Here is a 23279-nt window from a genome sequence, read left to right as displayed (position 1 = left end):
AATACTGAAGGATTTCAAAACAAGAAATATAGCATATTTAAGGTAACCTTTAACAGATAACAATACATACTGTGTTGTTGAATGTATACGCGGTGAGTTAAACTTCGCTATATCCGCGGTCGAAATAATTTCCACAAATAAATTCCAATTAATCAATGGCATGTAATAAAAACCTAATAAGTATATAGCTTATCGCTGTTAGAAATTGACAAATGCTCAAATGTTCAATGTGAATAAGAGTAAAAAAAACAGTTCGCGAAAATTTCTTCTCTCTAAATCAAATAATTGTACAATAATTTTCATACATACAACAAACAATAAAACATTAAATAATGTAAAATGTATTTAATAAAAATATGTACACTTGTCTGAAAATATATTACAATGATTCTGTGTTCATAACCTGCATTTCAGCCGCTCTACTACAAGTGATGTCCCGTTTGGCTTATATTTCCTGAAGAAAGAAAACAAAAAATGTAAAACAATGGTATTATAAAACAAATTAATTTCTTGAAACGTATTGTTTTTACATATACATAGTTTCATATTGTTTTATCACTATACATGCAGTCTCATTCACATGCTACAAACATGTCAACGTATGCGATATTTATAAATACTTATCACATACGTGTACACATATATATGTGTGTGTGTGTAAAGGAAGTAATATCAACGGTGTTTTCCAGATAAAACTGGATTCTTATTAACACGTGTTTGTAGGATACGAATTACTTGAAGAAGTAAATATGGGACAAAGAAGGAATTTCAACAGTGTGGACAAGATATTGTCGAATGTTCAAGGTGATTTGCCCCTTTGTCAAGACACGAAAAAAAAAAAAAAAATTACATATCAAAGACGGCCATGAATGTTCATAAAAACATAAACATTGAACACATAGATGTGTTTTTTTATATATATTTAATCCTACATGAAAAGAAGAGGTTTGAAATGGGAACCTACCAAATGACTGAGACCTATAGCAAACTATGAAAAGTGAAACAGGTAAAGATAAGTTTGTAGATACTCCAGGGGTTACCATCACTGTCGTTATATCCAACCCTGCAGAAAAGATGACTTCGTATGCAATAACAGATAAAAGAGGTACAGTAATATGATCCTTTCATTAAATGAATTGAAGTTGGGCGTCACTCTCTATTACCTTCAAAGGAATACACTGTATGCATGTCATTGATCTTTTTTTTTCTCCTGAAGTGTCGTCCAGTTTTGCTATGAGGTAGTCCAGGGGTGGATAAAACGACAGCGATAGAATATCGAAGATATGGTAAAAGGTACCTTATATTAATGTTTGCTTTTTTCAGCATTAGCTGAGATGTCTTTGCCTCTGGTTTGTGGATGTTTTTATCGTCGTAATAGACAATAGTCTTAATGCGCATTGTATCATTATCTTCGCGCACTCGTTGCATGGAAATAGACTAACAAACATCGTTCATCCATTATTATCCGACGCATGTTTATTCATTACGGCATTCATCTCAGCGTGGCACGCTGGAAAAGTGAAAATAATCGGTGAGATATTTCACTAAATTTACATTTTTCACAGTGAAATATAAGGGTTTATGGTGAAAAAATAAGTACACATGTAGTATTTTTCATCCAATACTGGCTGATCAAAACACAGCATATACATTGTTTTTAAAAATTCAAACCAAACCTATAATATTACGTTTACCTTTCCTATTGATTTTTTATTTTTAATTGTTGGAGCAAAAATGTGTTGCGTTAAATTATCTTGTGTTATTTTTCCTTGAAATTTTATGCCATATGTGTTGAACAAAATGAGTAAGCAGAAAATTTGCTTTTGGATAAAATACATGTACAAATATCAGCTGGCCTAGTCAAGGCCTAGAGCAGAGACATAAAAATGGAATACATATAAATAGAATATTTCTAGTTTCTTGATGAATAACAATTATATTTCATCTCGTGAAATATCCATCCCACTCGATGAAATGTAATTGTTATTCGTCTAGAAAAAAAGGACTGTTCTCTATATTTGAAAACGTAGATATTAAAAACGATTGTTAAAGTTGCATATTAAAATAAAACATACTATACAAGAAATACTATGGATATTTTTACGTGGTTTGGAAATTTCAATATATTTCACAGAAAAAAACTTTCATAGTTAGTCTTTGTTAAAGCGACTACTATCATATACAAAACATACTTCATTTTTTTTTTTTCAATTTCATGGTTCATTAGCAATAACGTAATCAAAGAGCTTTTACACGACGAAAATTTCATGATATACAGCAATATTAAACTAATTCACGTACCACGTGATACTCAATAACGTTTGTGCAGCATGAGTATCTCCAATGCTGATGCAACGTAACTCTTTGTGATCTACCCGCTGACATGCCGTTAGCGCGGAATATCATCTTTTGACGTCATTCCATTACCAAAAGAAACATTATAATCCCGCACAAAGGTTATCAAGTATCACGCGATATGTAAATTAGTCCCAATAATACAAATACGTAAAAGCAGTATTAAAATCATCGTATAAAACATTTCTAATTCTAAACTTCAGGGTCACGATGGTGTCAAACGAAACCGCTAAAATATTATACCCGCTAAAATATTATACGCTGAAATATTATACCCGCTAAAATATTATACCCGCTAAAATAACCCGCTATACGTTATACACATTAATAATCGTTGATTGCATTTGTAGTTTACTACATAGAAGGGTATAGTAAATATCCTAAATAATACCTTATGAAAGAGAAAAACAAACTAGACCTAATAATACCTATCATATTACAAAAAATAGAAGCTTGGCTTTACTCTTACACTGTATAAGAAACGGAGATAAAATTATAAACAAATGGAATTTTATTATTGATGTAATTAATTAAAAAAAATGTGTAGAATGTTTTTATCTAAAGACTGCATATGCTTGTATGTATCTATATACAAAGTACAGTAGTAACGTCAATAGGTCACTCATATACATGCAAATTGCTGTTTCATTTATTTGAATTTGGACACGTATTAACATATCACAATTTGTAATATTACATATGCTTGAATAAAAATATATATAGTTGAGGAACAAATAGCTTGAAAATGAAAAAAAATTACTCAGAGAAATTCGGAAATTAAGATTTCCCTTATTACCATAAAGTGTTTTGGTCTCTAAGACGTTGTTTGAGTTTTTACCCCACAGTAGGTATTTATGTAGGGAACCCTTTGAAGTTTAGTTATAGTCTGTTTCACTCTAACACCAACTCAGGTAACGTTTTATACTCATACCTATGATAAGATACATCATAAGACATACTACAGTTTTGTTAATTAAGTTCAAGCACTCACTAATATATTTTATATTATTTATTATATAATCATTATTACTTTTTTAAATCATTATATAAAAACACACTGTACAATATTTATTAGAGTGTCACACATAATTTATAATAGTAATGCATTAAAGCACTATAGTTAAACAGAATGTGTATTTTTAATAAGATATTTTAATTGGTATATATTTTACAGTACAATATCATGGCAAGTATGCTTTTCTCTCAAGTATGCCTCTGTTTTATACACCATTCTGCAGCATCTTGACAATAACAGTTACTGATTTGCTGATCACCTACCAGGTGAGTTGATTTACCTTAGATTTACATGTGATCTTGCACTGAGAATAATTCTGAGATAGGCTATAACTCCCTATCAACACACCTTAGCGCCTTTGAAAACACCCCATCCTAGCCAGAGTTGGTGTTCGGGAAGCCCCTATAAATCTTACTGACCCTCTATGCTTTTATAGGGGGTCAGTAACTGACTATATAACTAATAGCATAATGGATATTTGGAAGAAAAAAATATAACATGTTTATTCGAGTATGACCCCCCACCCCTAAAAAAATTCTTAAAAAGAAGAAGAAAAATACAGAAAATAGTAATATCGTTATTAAATCTAAAACATATAAATCAATATTAGTCGTCGAATTGATAAATAATATCTCACAGATCTATATTAAAAGACATATCCTTCTCACAGCACAAACGATTTCATCTGAGTTTAGGATTATATTCAAAAAAGAAAAACAGAACACAATTGTGAACAAAAAGACAAGAAAATACACAAGAATAACATAAATAATGAACTGACAACATATTTAAGTGTCTGATCAATAACATCGTCATACCTGACTGATATTTTCCATTAGTCGACAAAACACATCCATTCTATTCAATTGTCAAAGCAATGCATTTAAAGAGTTGTGAGGCATGCATACCACATTTTATTATCTTTTGTTAGGTGCATTATTGTTAAAACACACGTGTTACCCCGACTTCGCTAGTCAATTATAACGGTATTGAGTACGTATACTCTTCCTGACCCTTGGGTAGCGAAGTTGGTGTACGCCATAATACTACTAACCATGTATACTATGGCTAGTTTATTTACTATTTTCCAATCATTGTTTGTGAATCAGCTTTTCTGATGTGATACACCGCGTAGGAAATAGGCCTACGTATAATTCTACAAAGAATGTAAGAGTAGTGTGTCTTTATATCTATACACAAACAGGTAAATATTTCTTTCTGGAATAAAACATGACTGAGATACACAATTGTATATATGTTGTTGAAACATATTACAGCTATAGGCAAACCAGTATTGGTAATAATTATACTCTTCCTTAAGATTTTAAAAGCATTTATAGACTTCAACAATACACCTTGTACACGTACATGCAGTGTACACATGTGCAGTAAAATATTAAACTTAGCAGAAGCTAATCTCGTTACTCATGTATCAGTCTGGCCATCAGTCTCTAGGATATTGAAAACATCACTAACTTGATCATTTTATCTTTTCTACATGTCTGATTCAAACCAGGGGTAGATAATCTAGTAAAGAACTGAGAAAGTCTTTTAAGGGTCTAGTGGTCAGTCTACCCGTGTATACAAGGTCATATAAACAAACATACCTGCTTTAGTCCCGTCACAGGACCGGGTAGCCATGGCAAGATCACGTCAAAACAACATCATACTGAAGCCTCACATGTGCCGTGATGATGGTGCACATCGTTACACCAGGAACCACGTATTTTATATGCACACATGTGTGCTTATGACGCGTCAGCGTAAACACAAGTCTATTCAGCTTAACTTGATTAGTAAAATGGGAATTTTATATATGGATGCGTTTATTTCCAGTTTCTAATATGCTAAATGATTTCGTATGGAACATATTCGTTTGAATTTTCGTATTGCAGAACTGGTTATGAAAACGGTAATATGTTTTCGTCGAGTATGAATATAAATATTAAATTTACCCATTCGGAACAAGGACGTAAACATAATTCAATATCTATAAAAAATACTATTCATTAGATAGTCTTAAACCGTTTATTTTGGTTTGTCGTCAAGAACTTTTCAATATTTGTAATAAAAGAATAGATAAGAGAAAATATACGACAGGAGCTATAGTTTATTGGACAAACTTAAACTTATTAGCATACACTGGATATATACAAATGTATGTATAGTTAATGCAAGATGATAATATATACAGTGCAGCTTACAAATTCAATTACTGTAATAGCAATACAATAATCAAACAAGATGTATAGCTATGGATAATATTGGGGAAAATAACAAGGAAAATAGAACCAGATGTTTTGGGGCGTGAGCGTCTCTACTTCTTAGATCAAATGGAGGAAGTGTACAGCAGGTGGCAACGATAATACAAAATAATCCTTGACAAGGCTGATATCATGCTAGAGGGAAACCGTATATTTCAAACAAGGTCATGAAGTCGACCTTAAAGCTTTCAAAATATTCGTCTCTCTAGTTTGTTCAGCGGCAAAAGTAGAACAGATAATGTAATAAACAAAGGATACTATAAGATTAAATGGAATAGGGTATAGAGTCAGGTTTCGTTTTATATGATATATTATGAAACAACTTCAAGGCATCGTTGTCAGTGCCCTGTTGGTGGAAGGGGTGGGGTATAGTGTTGGTTGGTCTCCGTCTGTCTGTCTGTCAGGATGTTAATTTTCAAACAATAACTTTATACATGTATTAGCTTCCCAAAAAGCTGAGTGGGCTTCGCGGATGCTTAACCCTCCTAGAGATTTTTTTCTATGACCATCAAATAAATTTCCTTCTAGATATTACACAAATCTCCCCCAGATACTTTTTCTATGACCATCGAATAAATATCCCCCTTAGATATTACACTAATCTCCCCGGCCTAGATATTTTTTTCTATGACCATCAAATAAATATCCCTCCTTATATATTTCACTATTCTCCCCCTATATACCTTTTTCTATGACCATCAAATATAAATCCCTCCAAATATTACACTGACATTGCAAACAAACTTTTTGTTGCATTAAATAAATTCGACAAAGTTACAGGGATTTAAATTTTCCGTCGGTCTGTCCGAATTCAGACACAATGATCGATTGACTACTGCTCCGAAACAATCGAAGGAATTTCAACGAAATTTACTTGGTGTCAGCGGCATTTGTATACTATTATTTGCATTCTCTATTGGAACGAGCACTGCGATAAGACAAAGAAATATTCGTTCAGAAGATCAGTATTCAGATAGGAATACTGAAAACGCTTTCCAAAATATTTAAATTGGGTAAAAAATGTCAAATCATCGTTTTCAATGCAACATTATTGCTATCAGACAATACCTACCCCTTGAACACGGAGTCCCTATCGAATTGACTACCTGACTGATATCGACCAGTGCTTCTTGAAAATACCACAGATAGGTGTGCATGTACCAAACAAGAGGCTCAGAGGCCTGTATCGCTCATCTGGTTTGTAATGCCTAGGAATGTTCTGAATACAGGTTCATTGTTTCTTTTCTGAAGGAATTTGAATATTGGCCTCTAATTCCCCTATTGGGCCCCACTCTTTCTGCTCCAGGGGGTCAAAGCCAAAATTTATACGAATTCTGTTAACCCCAAGGATGTTTCTGGGCCTAATTTGGGTAAAATCCAAGCAAAACTATATCACCATTAGCGATTTATAGGATTTACCGATATTTCCAATATTGGGGCCTGCTCCTCCTGCCCCCGGGTGTCAGAGCCAAAATTTATACAAACACTATTCCCCTTTCCCCAAAGATGTTTCTGGCCAATTTTGGTTAAAATTCATGCAGAACTCTAGGACAAATAGCGATTTATAGGATTTACCTTTATTTCCCATATTGGGCCCCTCCCCTCCTGCCCCCGAGGGGTCAGAGCCAAAATTTTACAAGTTCTGTTCCGCTTCTCCTAAGGATGCTGTGGCCAAATTTGGGTAAAATCCATGCACAACTCCGGGACAAGTAGTGATTTATTGAATTTACTTCTATTCCCCCTATTGGGCCCCGCCAATCCTGCCCCCGGGGGGTCAGAGCCAAAATTTATGCAAGTTCTGTTCCGCTTCTCCGAAGGATGTTTGTGGTCAAATATGGTAACAATCCATGCAGAACTCTAGGACAGGTAGCGATTTAAATGATTTGCCTTTATTTCTCCTATTTGCCCCGCCCCTCCTGCCCCCAGTTCCCAAGGATGTTTGTGGCCAAATTTGGTTACAATCCATGCAGAACTCTAGGACAAGTAGCGATTTACATGATTTACCTTTATTTCCCCTATTGGGCCCCGCCCCTCCTACCCCCGAGGGGTCAGAGCCAAAATTTATACAAGTTCTGTTCCGCTTCTCCCAAGGATGTTTGTGGCCTAATATGGTAACAATCCATGCATAACTCTAGGACACGTAGCGATTTATATGATTTACCTTTATTTCCCCTATTGGTCCCCGCCCCTCCTGCCACCGAGGGGTCAGAGCCAAAATTTATACAAGTTCTATTCCGCTTCTCCCAAGGATGTTTGTGGCCAAATTTGGTTGCAATCCATGCAGAACTCTAGGACAAGTAGCGATTTATAGGATTTACGTCTATTCCCCCTATTGGGCCCCGCCCCTCCTGCCCCCGGGTGGTCAGAGCCAAAAGTTATACTAGTTCTGTTCCCCTTCTCCCAAGATGATTGTGGCCAAATATGGTAACAATTCATGCAGAACTCTAGGACAAGTAGCGATATACATGATTTACCTTTATTTCGCCTATTTGGCCCCGCCCCTCCTGCCCCCCAGGTTCTAAGGATGTATGTGGCCAAATATGGTAACAATCCATGCAGAACTCTAGGACAAGTAGCGCTTCACATGATTTACCTTTATTTCCCCTATTGGGCCCCGCCCTTCCTGCCCCCAAGGGGGTCAGAGCCAAAATTTATACAAGTTCTGTTCCGCTTCTCCCAAGGATGTTTGTGGCCAAATTTGGTTACAATCCATGCAGAACTCTAGAACAAGTAGCGAATTATAGGATTTACCTCTATTTCCCCTATTGGGCCCCGCCCCTCCTGCCCCCGGGGGGTCAGAGCCAAAATTTATACAAGTTCTGTTCCCCTTCTCCCAAGTATGTTTGTGGCCAAATTTGGTTACAATCCATGCAGAACTCTAGGACAAGTAGCGATTTACATCATTTACCTTTATTTCCCCTATTGGGCCCCGCCCTTCCTGCCCCCAAGGGGGTCAGAGCCAAAATTTATACAGGTTCTGTTCCCCTTCTCCCAAGGATGTTTGTGGCCAAATTTGGTTACAATCCATGCAGAACTCTAGGACAAGTAGCGGTTTATAGGATTTATCTTTATTTCCCCTATTGGGCCCCGCCCCTCCTGCCCCCGTACAACAAGGGAAATTTGTAGAATAAGTATTCTGTGTATGTTTGTGGAAAAAACTTTAAGTATGATTGGTCTTATCATAGTCTCTGAAGCATTTTCATATAGCTTAATGTCTAGATAAAATTCATTACAAATCTATAGTTCTCTTAATGAAACGTCCGGTGTTTTTAGTGACACTGTCTACAATTTGCTTAGATATGACCGACCGTCAAACTCGAAATAGATTAAAAAACATGGTCGCAAGACGACGAACATATTGATCCGATTGGTCTTGGTGAATTCCGGGCTCATTTCTCAGAAAATTAAGTAAATTGTTTTGCAAGCTTTACTAAATTACCTCATAGACTCCACTTATGACATATTCGGTATATAATTTCAAAAACAAAATGTAGAAATCATCATTTTATATACAAGTTCTGCTGACAATGACTCGTTTACCTGTAGTTATTCTAGAGCGGGAATTGTTTAGCGGAAAAGTTAAGAGTCAAATTCACTTGAAATTGTACATTATTTTACAAAATAATGATATTGCAGAGCTATCGGTAATTTAAAAAGTTCCTGAAATACATTTTGTTGCTTAGCCCAATATACTTATAGGCTCTTTTGCTTTTGTACATTTAAAGGACTGTTAATTCCAACATGTTTTTCTTCTGACGTTTTTTTCCTTACGATGTTGTATGGTTTGGTAATATTGTCTAACACACGTACAGTACATAATCCGTGTTCACATAAACATAATAGCTGGTATAATAAAATTATCTAAACAGTAAAGATTGCACAGATAGAACGACTATCAATTAGATATGTTTTGTGGTTAATGGCCCGTGTCCAAAACGGCTGTGTATTGGCTTGCATGAATTTTTCAGTGAAGAAGAATAAAAGATCATTTTCGCAATAACGAGCAATTTAGTGATTACACATAAACATCGTAGTATATTGTACATCGATTCGTCTACACACAAGGCGGGTCATTCTGATGACCGCCACACTTAGGTATGCATATAAATATTTCAACACATGCGTATTCGAAGCAAAATTAGCGATTTGTATTCACCAGTCTCTTAATATGTATTTTAACTTTAAAGATATCAGTTGGTTTGATATGGCGTAATAAACCTTTAGTCTAGAGCCTAGTAAAATAGTACAAAATATATTTGTTATGTCAATACGACGAAATGAGCGACATTTAAAATAAAATGAGGTAGATATTCGTATATACATCGTTTGGGATACTTTTAATCTTTTTTTCTAACTGATACGAATCCCTGTATTGTAGAACACTGCGTAATTTTAATTTAACCCGTTAATATTTTTTAAAGGTTGGATTTACATCAACATAATAACCGACAAATGTTCACAAGAGTGAAGACTGCAGTGACAGATCGCCTTTCAAATATGTGTATTGCGACCAATGGTCGTCAGTATATTCAATACATTATAGTTTTATATCTCCTGTGTTAGTTGCCAAATTTGTCGTTCTTTAAGCATACAGCAACATGTAGAATGGAATTCTCAGAATAACGTACCTGTCGATACGAAGCGGCCGACACTCAATTCATCGTTGGCTGGCAGTGTCATTGGTCGTGTAAATCGGTACATGGTAAGTATGTTTTACCAGGTCGTAAGGAATCTAAAATTATATTATTTAGATAGATACTTTAAGTAATCATATTTTGATGATTTCATAACTTCATAAAAATTGTCCCCATAAATTCAATCTATTTATGATATATAACAGCTGCGTAGTTGTTTAGAATATGACCTTGATTGTTCTTCCGATATTTATGTGGAATACTTCTATGGGGTAGTAAATATGACCATTAATATTAATTTTGTATCAATTAAACCTTTAATACTTTTATAAAAATTTCACAATAACAAAAGTTGTTCAGTGGTTATAGCTTAATATCGAGATTCGATATTTGTGAGAGACGACAATGAAGAAATACGTGTGAACGATTTGACATCAGGGTATATACAAACCGAAAGTGTTCAACGAACAATTACTTTTATAAAATCTCTCTCTCTCTGAAATTGTTCTTATTATTCAATAGATAGTGTAAAGCAGCGATCTATTATCTTTCTAACAATAACCACTTATGCGATTAATTAAGTAATTTATAAAACTCCTAATCGAATACATCACTTATTAACCAAAAGGATTTCTCGACACGATCGATCTTCGTTTTAATATTCTCTGACCGCTAATCATTGTGGTGTTGTTGCCTTGACTTGGTAAACAAGTATGTCACAATGGAGAGAAAGGGGGGCGATATAGCGTATATAGCGTATTTCCCAGAATGCAACGTTCAAGATGGCGGCCGCTCTCTTGAACGTTGCATTCTGGAAGATACGCTATACGCTATAATCGTCACCCCCTCTCTTTCACTATTAATAAATACCTTTAATAATCTTCTTTGGATTTTTCCACCACTCTTCATTTTGCATTTTTTTCATGAAGTGTATTATACGAAACATTTCTTCTTTTCATAGTAGGACCTAGAGAAATTCATACAGAGTCTAGACGATTGTCCGCGGTTAGATTGTATATACTACTACAGATGACCATAAAGATAGCGAAAACTTGACAAAAGTAAACAATTTCTCCTCGGGGTAAATTCTGACCAAACCATACCCATTTGGATTTTTTCACTGTCATTATCATTCATTTTGATAATAGCTCTAAGATTTTGATGAAAATTTATATATTTTAACATGCTAAAACACAGGATTTAACATGCTAAAATACCGATTTTAACGTGTTATCATGCTATTAAACATGCTAGCATGTTAAAAATGGTTAACAATGCTGATTGTGTGCCCAAACACAATCTCCGGAAAACGTCAAGTTAATCATTTTCATTCAACGTTATTCATATATTTAGAATAAGCATCAACTTGTGATGTTAAATGTAAAAATCGATAGCACGTATCTGTATGTGAAATGCATTAAATCCCAATAATATCCTGAGCAGAAGTTAACACATAGAGCCTGCCATCTTGCATATTTTCTCAGCCTCATTCTGAGAAATTTTAGGAAACCAGATTTTATAATATTGGTTGTATTACTTGGAAAAAACCGTGAAAGTGAAAGTACTATCACAACTATGAGTTTGTCAGAATGTATTGCATCGCAAGAAAGTGAAAGTGAAACCACTACAGTACCAGTTAAAGTAGAGCGTCACGGACATGTCATCCAAGGGAGTTAACTGCAACACTTTTTTTAGTTTTTGTTTAACAGGTTTCAGTATATTAAACATACTTAACATGTTGAAACACTGATTTTAACATGCTAAACCTCCATGCATGCCTTTATTACTAAATTAAATTAATTCCTCATATTTGCCAAAATCACCATATTTTAAAAATACATCAAAGCACTGGTTTTTAACATGTTTAAACACTGCTTTAACATGCTTGCAGTTAAAGAAATTTTCCTGTCATGTTTGTCATTCTTCTGTCAGGTTCTTCAATTTTCTTGAGAGATTTCTCTTGAGTTAAATTAAAAAAAAAACACAGAGAATTACAATAGTTAACACTTTATTAAACTTTAAACATATATTTACATTATTTGACACTTTATTATGTATAAAAAAACAGAGAATTACAATAGTTAACACTTTATTAAACTTTAAACAGATATTTACATTATTTGACACTTTATTATGTATAAACAAACAGAGAATTACAATAGTTAACACTTTATTTAACTTACAGATATTTACAATAGTGAATATAGGCCTTTTATTAAACATGCAATCAGAGATTTACAATATATATTATATAGATATGCATTTATAATAGTTATTACCAAAGTTTATACTTTATCAAACATACAGAGATTTACAATAGTTAACACTTTATTAAACGTACAAACAGATATTTAAAAAGTGAAAATATCATTAAACATGCAATCAGAGATTTACAATAGATAACAAATGATACACTTTGGATTACAATAACTACATGTATTGAAAATCCATACTAATTTCTATCAGAATAAGTAATGGACAAGGTTTCCAACGATTTTATCTACAAGATTGGTACTGGCATACAAATCAGACTGAGACTATCTGAGATCTCTCTCATAGCCATTCCCATTTCTCTGTGAATTAAGTAATATATACAATGTTGACCACAAACCAGAGAGTTTAAATGTTGTACTCTGTTGGGATTAAAATTCCAAGTTTTACATTGCCGTTTCAAAAAAACATTAAAATCAAAATGGAAGGGAGGTATTCCATAAGGATCATAGTATTCTCCATGTCTTTTCTCATCAATATAAACTGCTATCCAATGTTGACCTTTTTTGGTATTTGGATCTGTGTTACAAACCATAAGACAAGGGACACGTAAAAGACACGCAGGGAGATTATTTCTGGCATACACCCCAGCAAAGTGAGGGGAAATATTTTCCAAGATCACTTCTATTTCCAATGTATTCATCATGCACTATAGTCAAAAAGAATTTGTCTGTTACGGTCTATTTTTATGATGTTGTCAAATTCAGCATACACAACAACGTTAATAGTATTGGGTATGGCTCTCCCAAAATGTGCTTCTAGAGACATATTTCCCCTTTTTATAAGATGAAATGTTCCCACTTCTGACAGATCAGGGGTCAAATCAAATCCAAACAATGTAAAGCCAGTGCCATATTCATCTCTTGAAATGTTATTGCCTTCATCATGATGTGTTTTACCAGTAGTGGTAAATAACCCATTGTAGCTTCTTATATACAGTTTTTGGTTAAAGTTAGGTTGCAAAGGAGTAGTTGGGATTGGTTTACCATCTACATTCAAGGCAACAAAATTGATATCAAAATGTTTAAAGTTTTAAGTTTTAATTCTTGGCAATGAGTCCACTATATGCATCACTATCAATACATCCAATGATTAATCTCTTAGGCATTTGTCCCAGGAAAAGGTTGTCTTTAACAAAATTATAGTTTCCTCTTGGAACTGAAAACACCTTCATATCAATTCTCCTGATTGGATATTTGGTAGGTGATATCTCCATTGCTTTTGCATGGGCTAGTCTCACTGATGAACTAAGTTTTACTTTTCTCACGTAAAGGTAGATATTGTTGATGACCACCTTAACTTCATCTGTTTCTCCCATCAAACAGAATGCATCCTTGCTTCTGGTCAGAGTTATTGTCATGTTCACGTTATTAACCAAATATCTCTCCTGTGCAAATAGGTCAGAATGGAGTCTACCCATCATATCCACTGTCTGACTATTAGCTGTTGCAAGTTTCCTCTTGACATAACCGTGATTATCGTCGCCTGTAGTGTCCATTTGTTTGGCCCTATCCTTATACCACATTGCACTCGTCAACCGAGACTCTTTGGCAGCAGGGCCATAGCTCAGTAGTGATTCCATGTAAGCCCTGAATGGATACATGTTATTGGGTGGCGAGACAAGTTTTTCATTTAGACAAACGCTGACATCACTAAAGAGAGAATGTAACCAAAGATTAACGTGTGCAACGTTCTGGTCAGTAAGGTTGGTGCCATCAGCTTTGATTATTTTAGCTTTCACGTAGATGGAGGTATTTGCTAAATACATTTTTCTGCGACTACTCCGTAGGCTTAAATTTCTTCCATTTCTTCAATATATCTGACACTGGTTCTCTGGGTATTGTTGAACGTGCACTAGGTGTTGTAAATGTGTTATACCCACTTTCCTCACTGCCGTCTTTCCAATCCATATGTATTGGAGACAGGAGATTGCCTTGATGTGTAGTATCTCTGGATGGCAACGGTGTGTGAAAATCTTGAGATGTAGCCAAAGGGGTAACTCTGGTTGGTCTTGATGAAGGAATAGCTTGAGATGTATTCAAAGGGGTCTCTCTAGATAGCCTCATCTCTCGTATCGGTTGAGGTAACGGTTTGCATTTTATCTAGATATGCTTTATTGCTTATCCAACTCTGTGGGACATTCACATCCCTGAGAGCTGTCAGATAGGCGTTTATGCCTTGTGGATTGACATATTTAAGAGATCTTTGACGTATAGCGTTTCCAACTAAATCTACTAGATTTGAACCTGGAATCACTGGCTCACTTTTATATCCAAATTTCCCTCTATCGTTCCACTCCACAACCTGTTTTAATCCATCCATCAACATCTCTGTCTTAGAGTGGGCTGTTTTTGGTACACTTTGTAAGACAAGTTTACGCGTGAGATCCTCCTTTGGAAAACCGGTGGCAGTCGCTATCTTGGGTTGCACACCATTCTGTTGATATTGTTGATATCTAGACATGTACTTTCTTAAATTTTGATCGTACATGGTCATTTTGTCGTTTAACGGAAGATCTTCACGTTGTAAAGTGTTTGCCATTTCTCCTTCTATGTCATGCAGTGATTTTACCAAAGAGTTAACAGGTGGTTTAGGTCTGGCTTTGGTGGTCTTACCACTTACTTTCAATATCTTTTTCCTCATTTGGTGTATAGACTGGACAGGACTTGCGTTGCTAAGGGTAGTAGGATAGAAGTAATGGCACGTAAAAATCCTTCTTGTTGAATTAAACTTTTTTGAGTTTTGTATGAAGAATTCAATAACTGACGGCACTTGTTTTTGTGACGAGATAGCCTTCTCTTTTGTTTAGGTGTTAAGGTCAAGACACCTTGTAGAATGTTTTGTATGTACTCACATATACATATATTATATATAATGAAACTTTTATTGGCTTTTTCTAGGAATAATTTTCGTAGGGAAGGCTTAGCTCTGCGGTAATACTCCAAGTCTTTGCAGTTTTTCTCCAGATATGACATCATAGACAAATTTTCATGTGATATAAACTTTTTTTTTTCAATACACGCATCCCTTATAAAGGTTTTTATGGGACATACACAACCTGATATTCTCCAGGAAATATACGTGCGCGTAACCTAAGATCTGTAGGCGTGTCTTGTTTCAGGTCAACTAACAAATAACCGTAAGGTTGAGAGTGGCGTCATTATAGGCTTCTACCATTAACATCCTATCTGGAAACATCTGCTGTGACAAACATCTGATCTGTGAGGAATCCCTAGGATTTTTCATAAGGACAATATAATGTGAATTCAAATTGATATCTCTATGAGTTTTATTCTGAAAAAATAAATTCTGAACAAGATACATCACACTGATGTTGCCATGATGACTTTTCTTGGTAAATAATGACGTAATGTCAGCATTCATTTCAGACATCAATAACAACCAAATTGTTTAAAGATGTATCTAAATCCTTTAGGTTAGGTAAACCTTCCTGAAACTCTACGTTGTCTATGAAACCATACATAGTTTGATATTACCCATAACACCAGATGATTCTATCTGGTATTGGAGTCATCATCTGTTGGATGTTCTGGATAAACCTCCTAACAAACGTTGTTTTTCCACTTCCTGTAGGACCTGCTATCAGACACGTAAATGGATGTTTCCAGGGTAAGAAATGTTCCTTATGTACAGAGGGTAGCATGTGTTCAGGTATATTGCTTATTTCGAAAGAGTATTTTTCTTTAACGTTTGGATTTTTGTCTAAAGGTGATGAGTCAGATGCATTAACCGGCATGCCTTTCTGATGTTTTGTTTTCTTGAGTAGAGTCATAGTATATTTCCTCTTAAAGGACTTAAAGCACAATGGACACACGTATGCCATGACTTCATTTTCTTTTCTTCTTCAGTGCTTTTGTAGGTTTTTGTGGTCCTTCAATGTCATCATGATTAATCCAAGAATCAAATTTCTTTGGCCATCCTAACCATCTAACCAATGCCAATTTCTTTCCATTCTTATTCTTAACCTTTAACACTTCTTCTATCTTCCACTTTGTTTGTTTTGATTTATAAACTTTCTGCAGTTCTTGAGAGTAGAAAGCTCCTATTATTTGTTCACCAGTTATATCATTGACTTTGTAAACAGGAACACTGTCACAATAATATCTATGAGAGACATTGAATATCTCCTCTGTCCACTTCTGCTGCCACCCACGGCGGAATTCATGTACTTTATAACTCAGTCTTACCTGATCCCCAATTTTGAATTTGTGTGGCCTCTTCTTCCTTGGATCTTTATAATCTCTTTTAAAGTATATTAAGTTTTGTGTGTCCTCATTTACATCCTTTGGTGCCAATCCATACAGACCGGAGTTCTTTCTTCTGTTGTAACTTCTAACAAGATCAGGTAAGACGTCAATAAAGGTAAATGTTTGACTGGAATGCATGTATCTATACAAAACATTATTGAACTTCCCTATAAACGATTCTGCAAATGCAGCTTTATGGGCACTGTGAGTTGCAATGTGTTTTACACCTATTGATTTGCAATGGCGTTGGAATTCACGGTTGAGGAATTCTTTCCCATGATGTGATCTGAGGATGGTCGGTTGTCGTTCAGCAAATATCTTTTTGAAAGCATCCAACACTGTATCTGTCTTCTTGTTCTTTAAAGGTAGTACCCAAGCATAGCGTGAAAAATGATCAATAACAACTAGTAAGAATGTGATGTCATCGTTATAGTCTTTGATGTTTGAGACATCTGCCAGATCAGCATCCCACATGTAATCCACACTCACCAAAGGAGTTTTGACATTTGGTGTCTTGTGTCGGACCTGTCTTCTAACACTGTAAGGATCTTGATTCTGCAACCAATAGGTGATCTGTGACAGACTTATCTTAAACTTGCCATCCTTTTTTATACCCTCGTATAACGTCTTGGGACCAGTGAAACCAAGTTCATGTTTTGGATCATACCATATCTTACTCAGAAAATTTTTTGGGTTTTGGTCAACATTTCTTTTATTATATCAAATATAAACATCAAAGTTTCCATTTTACTACAACTTAATCCTTTTTATTGCTTTTTCTGTGCAACTAATATATGTAATTGCTTTAAAAGGTCAATTGTTTTGCTAATTCCATTGCAATTGTTGTAATGTTTTACAAAGTTTTGAATATTTTTTTGCAAAATTTTCATCTGTTTATTTTTTACATTTTTTATCTGCTTTTTTTTTAAAACTGAATTTTGCAGGTTTTACTCTTTATCATTACTATTTTTCAGTTCAGTTTTCTGCATATTTGACAGGCTTTTTGCAGAATTTTGAATATATTTTTTTGCAAAATTCTCAACTGAATTTTACATTTTCTTATCTGATTTTTTTCCAACAGGAATTCTGCAGTATTTACTATATACAATGTATTATTACTATTTTTCCGTTCAATTTCTGCATGTTTGACACTTTATTTTTTGCAAAGTTAGCATATTAACATGTTAGCAGTGTTTTAGTATGTTAAATCCAGCGTTTTAGCATTTTAAATAGCATATTAACATGTTAGCAGTGTTTTAGTATGTTAAATCCAGCGTTTTAGCATTTTAAATAGCATGTTAGCATGTTAAAATCAATATTTTAGCATGTTAAATCCAGCGTTTTAGCATTTTAAATAACATGTTAGCATGTTAAAATCATTATTTTAGCATGTTAAATCCAGCGTTTTAGCATGTTAGCATGTTAAAATCAGTGATTTAGCATGTTAGCATGTTAAAATCAGCGTTTTAGCATGTTAGCATGTTAAAATCAGTGTTTTAGCATGTTAGCATATTAAAATCAATATTTTAGCATGTTAAATAGCATGTTACCAGTGACATAAATAGGTATGAAGTCATTTAGGGAGGGGGTAGTTAGTGGTGGTAGCCAAGGTTCTATCTTGAGCATATGATGTCATTCTAATATTAGAATGTTGGTGATACAGGTATATCTAAGTTGAAAAGTGGAAGATGATGTCATTAGTTAAGACAGTCAGTATAAAAGGGGCTGTTGGCTCTAATTAAGGGAGAATTTAACATGACTGTGTATGTTGTTCTCTTAAGAATTAGACGCCTGACAAAAGTATATATTTAGAGCTGAAAGAATCTGCTTATAAAAGTTGAAAGTTAAAAGAAACCTAACAAATTGGTGTCAGAAGTGGGATCTAAACTTATACATGTGCCTTGTTCCTGACTGGATTTAACTGTGTTTAAAAAGTGTGTGCTTATTACTGGAAAGTGTTTCTTTGAAATTATAAGAAATGTCTAAAGAAGTCAACCTGGTTACTGTTTATGGATTCGATGAAGCTGGAAATTATGTTGTTGTGAAATATATTAATAAGAGTGAATATTACGAATGTGAATATTGTTATTCATATGTTAAATATGGACAAGTGTCTCATAATTGTCCAGAATTAGAAATCCAAGTCACAAATGTGAATCAGGATAGCAAATTATAATCAGTGAATTGTGAATATCCTAGCTTGTGGTGTCAATTATATTTTTAACGTTTAGCCAACATAAATTATAATATATTTGGATTGCAAAAATCTGAAATTGTTTACGTGACAGTTCATCAACGCCCGATAGACAATCTTCGGAAATTCGCTATCATGAACAGTTACAGGATGAAGATTGGAAGTTAGTATCTTTTTTTCTTAATAGTTTTATATATCGTTTTCTTATAGATTTTTTTATACATAACCTTACATGTCTCACATATCTTTTTTTGCTCTCATTTCTAATTACCGCGCAGCAGTTGACTATTACTACTCCTCGCGGTAAAATAGCAAAATGAACCCTCATTGTTAGCGTAGATGTACACAGTCGTTCTGGTATTATAACTGGTCTTTTAAATTTTAATTTAATTCTTCAATTAACAAAAGTTGTTCAGTGTTTATAGCTTTATATCAAGTTTGATATTGGGGAGAGACGACAAGGAAGTAATACGTGTAACCTACAGTTTTACATGAGGGTAATACATATATATAAACCGAAAGCGTTCAACGAAAAATTGTTTTATACAAGTTTTCTCTCTCTCTATCTCTCTGTCTCCCCCGCCCCTCTCTCTCGACAAGATCGATTTTTGATTTAATATTCTCTCACCGCTAATCAATGCGGTTTTGTTGCCTTAACTTGGTAAACAAGTATCTCACAATAAAATCAGGAAGTAATAATGTCAAGGTTATTGACGTAGGTTGAAAAACCTCATAATGCTTCTTGTGTTATGTGTACCTAAACCGAAAGTAGATTACATGATTTCGTTTATCGTTTCACATATTCTACTCTGTTACATGTATATCTTTGATATGTATAAGTTTTGTATACCAAGCTCCTATTTCTCGAAAACATCTGCTTTTGTTTATATAGGGAAATACATTTTTGACAATGACAATGACAAAGACATTTTTTATTCTCATAAACTGAAGTTTACAGTGCAGAGAATTATAATCAATTTTACAATTAAGTCAATAAGGAGTAATTTCTTTTGCGCATGCATCTCTATATACAGTTACATTAAATATCAAAGAAACACAATTTAACAAAGCATGACAATTTATTGACTCGTGCCCTATCCAGGCCTCGAACTCACGGTCTATGGCACCCAATCGCCTAGCCAAACATACCTGCGCCTTCTACCACTGCGCCACATGTGGATCGTGAGTTAGAGGCCCGGATAGGGCACGAGTCAATAAATTGTCATGCTTTGTTAAATTGTGTTTCTTTGATATTTACAGTTACATTAGATACGTTTGTTTACAGATACGATACAAAAAGATAAGATAAGGTGGACATCAAATATTGTTACCAATAGTATGTGTTATTATAATAATAAATTTAATCAGTGAAATGAGCTCGTTTTCTGTTACATAATTGAATAGAGTAAACAAGGTAAAGTTGGACAGTTATTCGTTAATATAATTAATGTATAATTAAAGTTACTAAATCATTAGATTTACATAGATTCCTTAGGGTTTTTGACTTCCTACAAACGTTCTTATACCTTAAATTAGAAAGTTTTCAAAATTACAACATTTTATTTGAAATATTGGCAATGTTTATCACCGTTAAAATATCGCCAAACACAACAAGAAACTGTATCTGTCGGTATTGGCTGTTTATAACGGAAAGAACCGAGTTCGAAATCGGGGTCGCTGAAAATCTCATCCGGCAATGGATATGGATGTAATAACACCAATAAGAGGCCACTTATATTGTATCGGTTATATTGGCCTAATGGGGGGGGGGGGGGGAGCAAAAGGTCCTCAATATTAAATATTAATATTTGGACCCCCCTCCTCTCCCCACACCCACAGGAGGAGATTAATTGTTTAATTCAACACACAATCATATATGCTTTATATATTTTTTCATATATCGTTAAGTAGAATCCTTGTATGCATTTATAGACAGTGGCGTCGCTAAAAGGAAATTAATGAATAGGCAAATTGCCATGCGAGCGCCGAAGGTGCGATATTTTGGTGTTTGGGGGTCGGAATGGCTAAGATGAGTTTTACGATGCATTTTGATGAATTTGCGAGCGCCGAAGACGCGAAAATTTGGTGTTTGAGGAGTCCGGGGGTCTCCCCCGAGAAAAATATTACGATTTATAATTTTACGATGCATTTTGATGAATGTGGGAGCGCCCGAAGGCGAGAGAATTTGGTGTAAGAGGGGGTCCGAGGGTCTCCCCCGTGTAACAATATTACGATTTAGAATGGCTGTGATTAGTTTTACGATGTATTTTAATAATTTTAAAGCGTTCTTAACATTATACTTTTTTAATCAAAGTTACCTGCATTTAGAAATTATAATTGTGAATGTCGTCATATCATTATACAACTCTGCTCGATCTGAACATACCGGCTTCACACCATCGGCACATTGTTGTGTAACACAAATTAATGATGAATTAATTGTCTTGCTAAGGAAATGCGCCGCGCAGCGGGAAATTCTCTAAAATAAAGTACGAAAATGTGCAGGAGGACCCTTTTTTTCTTTCATAGGGCAATTTTAGAACATTTCAGTCGGCGAAAATGAGGGGGGGGGGGGGGATGGAGGCGAAAAGACATGTTTGTCCCCGTCCTGGGGAACTGGAAGGCCATCCCCCCACCTGACCCCCTGCCTATATTATAAGGTTTTTGCCCATTTTTTCCTTAATATAAACTCTATATATGAGGCAAAAAAAAAAAAAGCCTAATAATATTGGCAGGTTTAGCGGACTAGTACCTAATATCATGACAAATGAAAATAAAATAATGGTAGAAGCAAGTATAAAAACCATATAATATAATGAAAACTTTGCAAAAACCTGTACAATATAGGAATATTTACACTTAGAAACTCTTCACAAAACTTCTGCATACGTTTCAACGTTTATTAGATTTAACACAGTAATCAGGAACCTGTAGTAGATAAATTTGTGTTTTCAGTCGATAGCAGATATGTCCATTAGACAGATGAGATTTCCTTCGATCGGATGTTTTGAATGTTCACGCATCGCGCATGCACATAGGGATTGTTTACACTCGCCGAAAGATAATAATATGAAATAGTGACTAGGTCGTTTCTATTTATTTTCAGTTTTTCCTCATTTTGAATAAAATGGTTATACAAACTTTTAAATTTTGCTATTGACACAAAGTACACAATTTTTACAATTATTTTCAGTTCTATAATTCTTTTTATCTTTTATTGCATGATGTTTTAACGATTTAGTCCCTTTAATAATATGATTGATTTGGATCATAATACTAACTAGCGGAACGCGCCCTTAGCTTCGGGTCTGAAACTGGATCTCTGGGTCAAATAACACATACTATATACATGATCAGCCGTATACGGTCCCAGTTAATTAGTATTATGATCCAAATCAATTATATAACTGTCTAACTCTTATATTTTTCTTCTTATACATTTGAGTTAAAAAGTAAATAAATGTGAACGCAACTGAAGATTTGGTATCAGTAAAATAATTTATTATCGACAATAAATATCTCAAATGATTCTGTGATTTAAATATTTACTGGAAAACTCAGAAAAAATATAGTTATTCCAAGGAATTAAACAAAAAAAGATGACTTTATTTAATTTGGCTGCATCCGTCAAAACAGGTGACGCTTGAATAACGAATAACTGTCTAACTTTACTTTACCCGGCCAGAAGTAAAGTTAGACAGTTATTCGTTATTCGAATAACGAAAAACGAATAACTGTCCAACTTTACCTTGCTCTCATTATAACATTAAGAAGAAACATAACTTTTGTTCAGGGATGTGCTCTATTATATGTAAATGACAAATGACCAACATTGACAAACAAAAATTGTCGCATTTGGATGAATTATGTGTGTTTAGGATAGTTAACATAGAAACAAGAAGCTGTAATTTAATACAACTATCATACCAATTGTAAAAAGGATGTACTTATATTTGGAATTCGACGATTAAATCACTAAATAACAAGTCTAAACATTTTACAGATTTTAGGGCAGAAACCATTCAAAACCCTTTCTTTATAGCTGCCTACTTCAATCTAGGCTATCAGATTGTGAGAGATGGGCTTTGAGTCGAGATTTTCCAAATATAGAAGAGTTGTCATGAGGGCTTTTGGTGGAGGCTTTTTAATGCAAAATCATTGTCAAGGACACGTAAGTATCCCAACGTCAAAACCCCGAAGTTAGTGAGTAGTTTAGGATGGTTGGTGGGTTACACAAAGTGCAAGTATCAGTAAGAATATATCTAATGATATAGAAGC

General features: G+C 34.4%; 1 protein-coding gene and 1 long non-coding RNA gene across 10 annotated transcripts in view; both read right to left on the bottom strand.

Annotated features, from left to right (window-relative positions):
* Positions 1-23279, bottom strand: part of LOC138328326 (deoxycytidylate deaminase-like) — a 90500-nt gene that overhangs the window by 38152 nt on the left and 29069 nt on the right. The window lies entirely within an intron of this gene.
* On the bottom strand, positions 331-11772 carry LOC138328333 (uncharacterized). 2 transcript variants are annotated; one of them, XR_011209195.1, is made up of 4 exons: positions 11139-11772; positions 10263-10366; positions 1298-1510; positions 331-454 (listed from the first exon to the last, which is right to left on the bottom strand). It is a non-coding gene; the product is annotated as an uncharacterized lncRNA (long non-coding RNA). The 2 variants fall into 2 exon arrangements; XR_011209194.1 differs by lacking the exons at positions 10263-10366; positions 11139-11772 and adding an exon at positions 4978-7731.

The sequence above is a fragment of the Argopecten irradians genome, chromosome 7, assembly GCF_041381155.1.
Source record: "Argopecten irradians isolate NY chromosome 7, Ai_NY, whole genome shotgun sequence".
NCBI lineage: Eukaryota > Metazoa > Mollusca > Bivalvia > Pectinida > Pectinidae > Argopecten > Argopecten irradians.
Note: the sequence above shows the minus strand (reverse complement) of the source record. Positions and strands in the feature narration are given on the sequence as shown.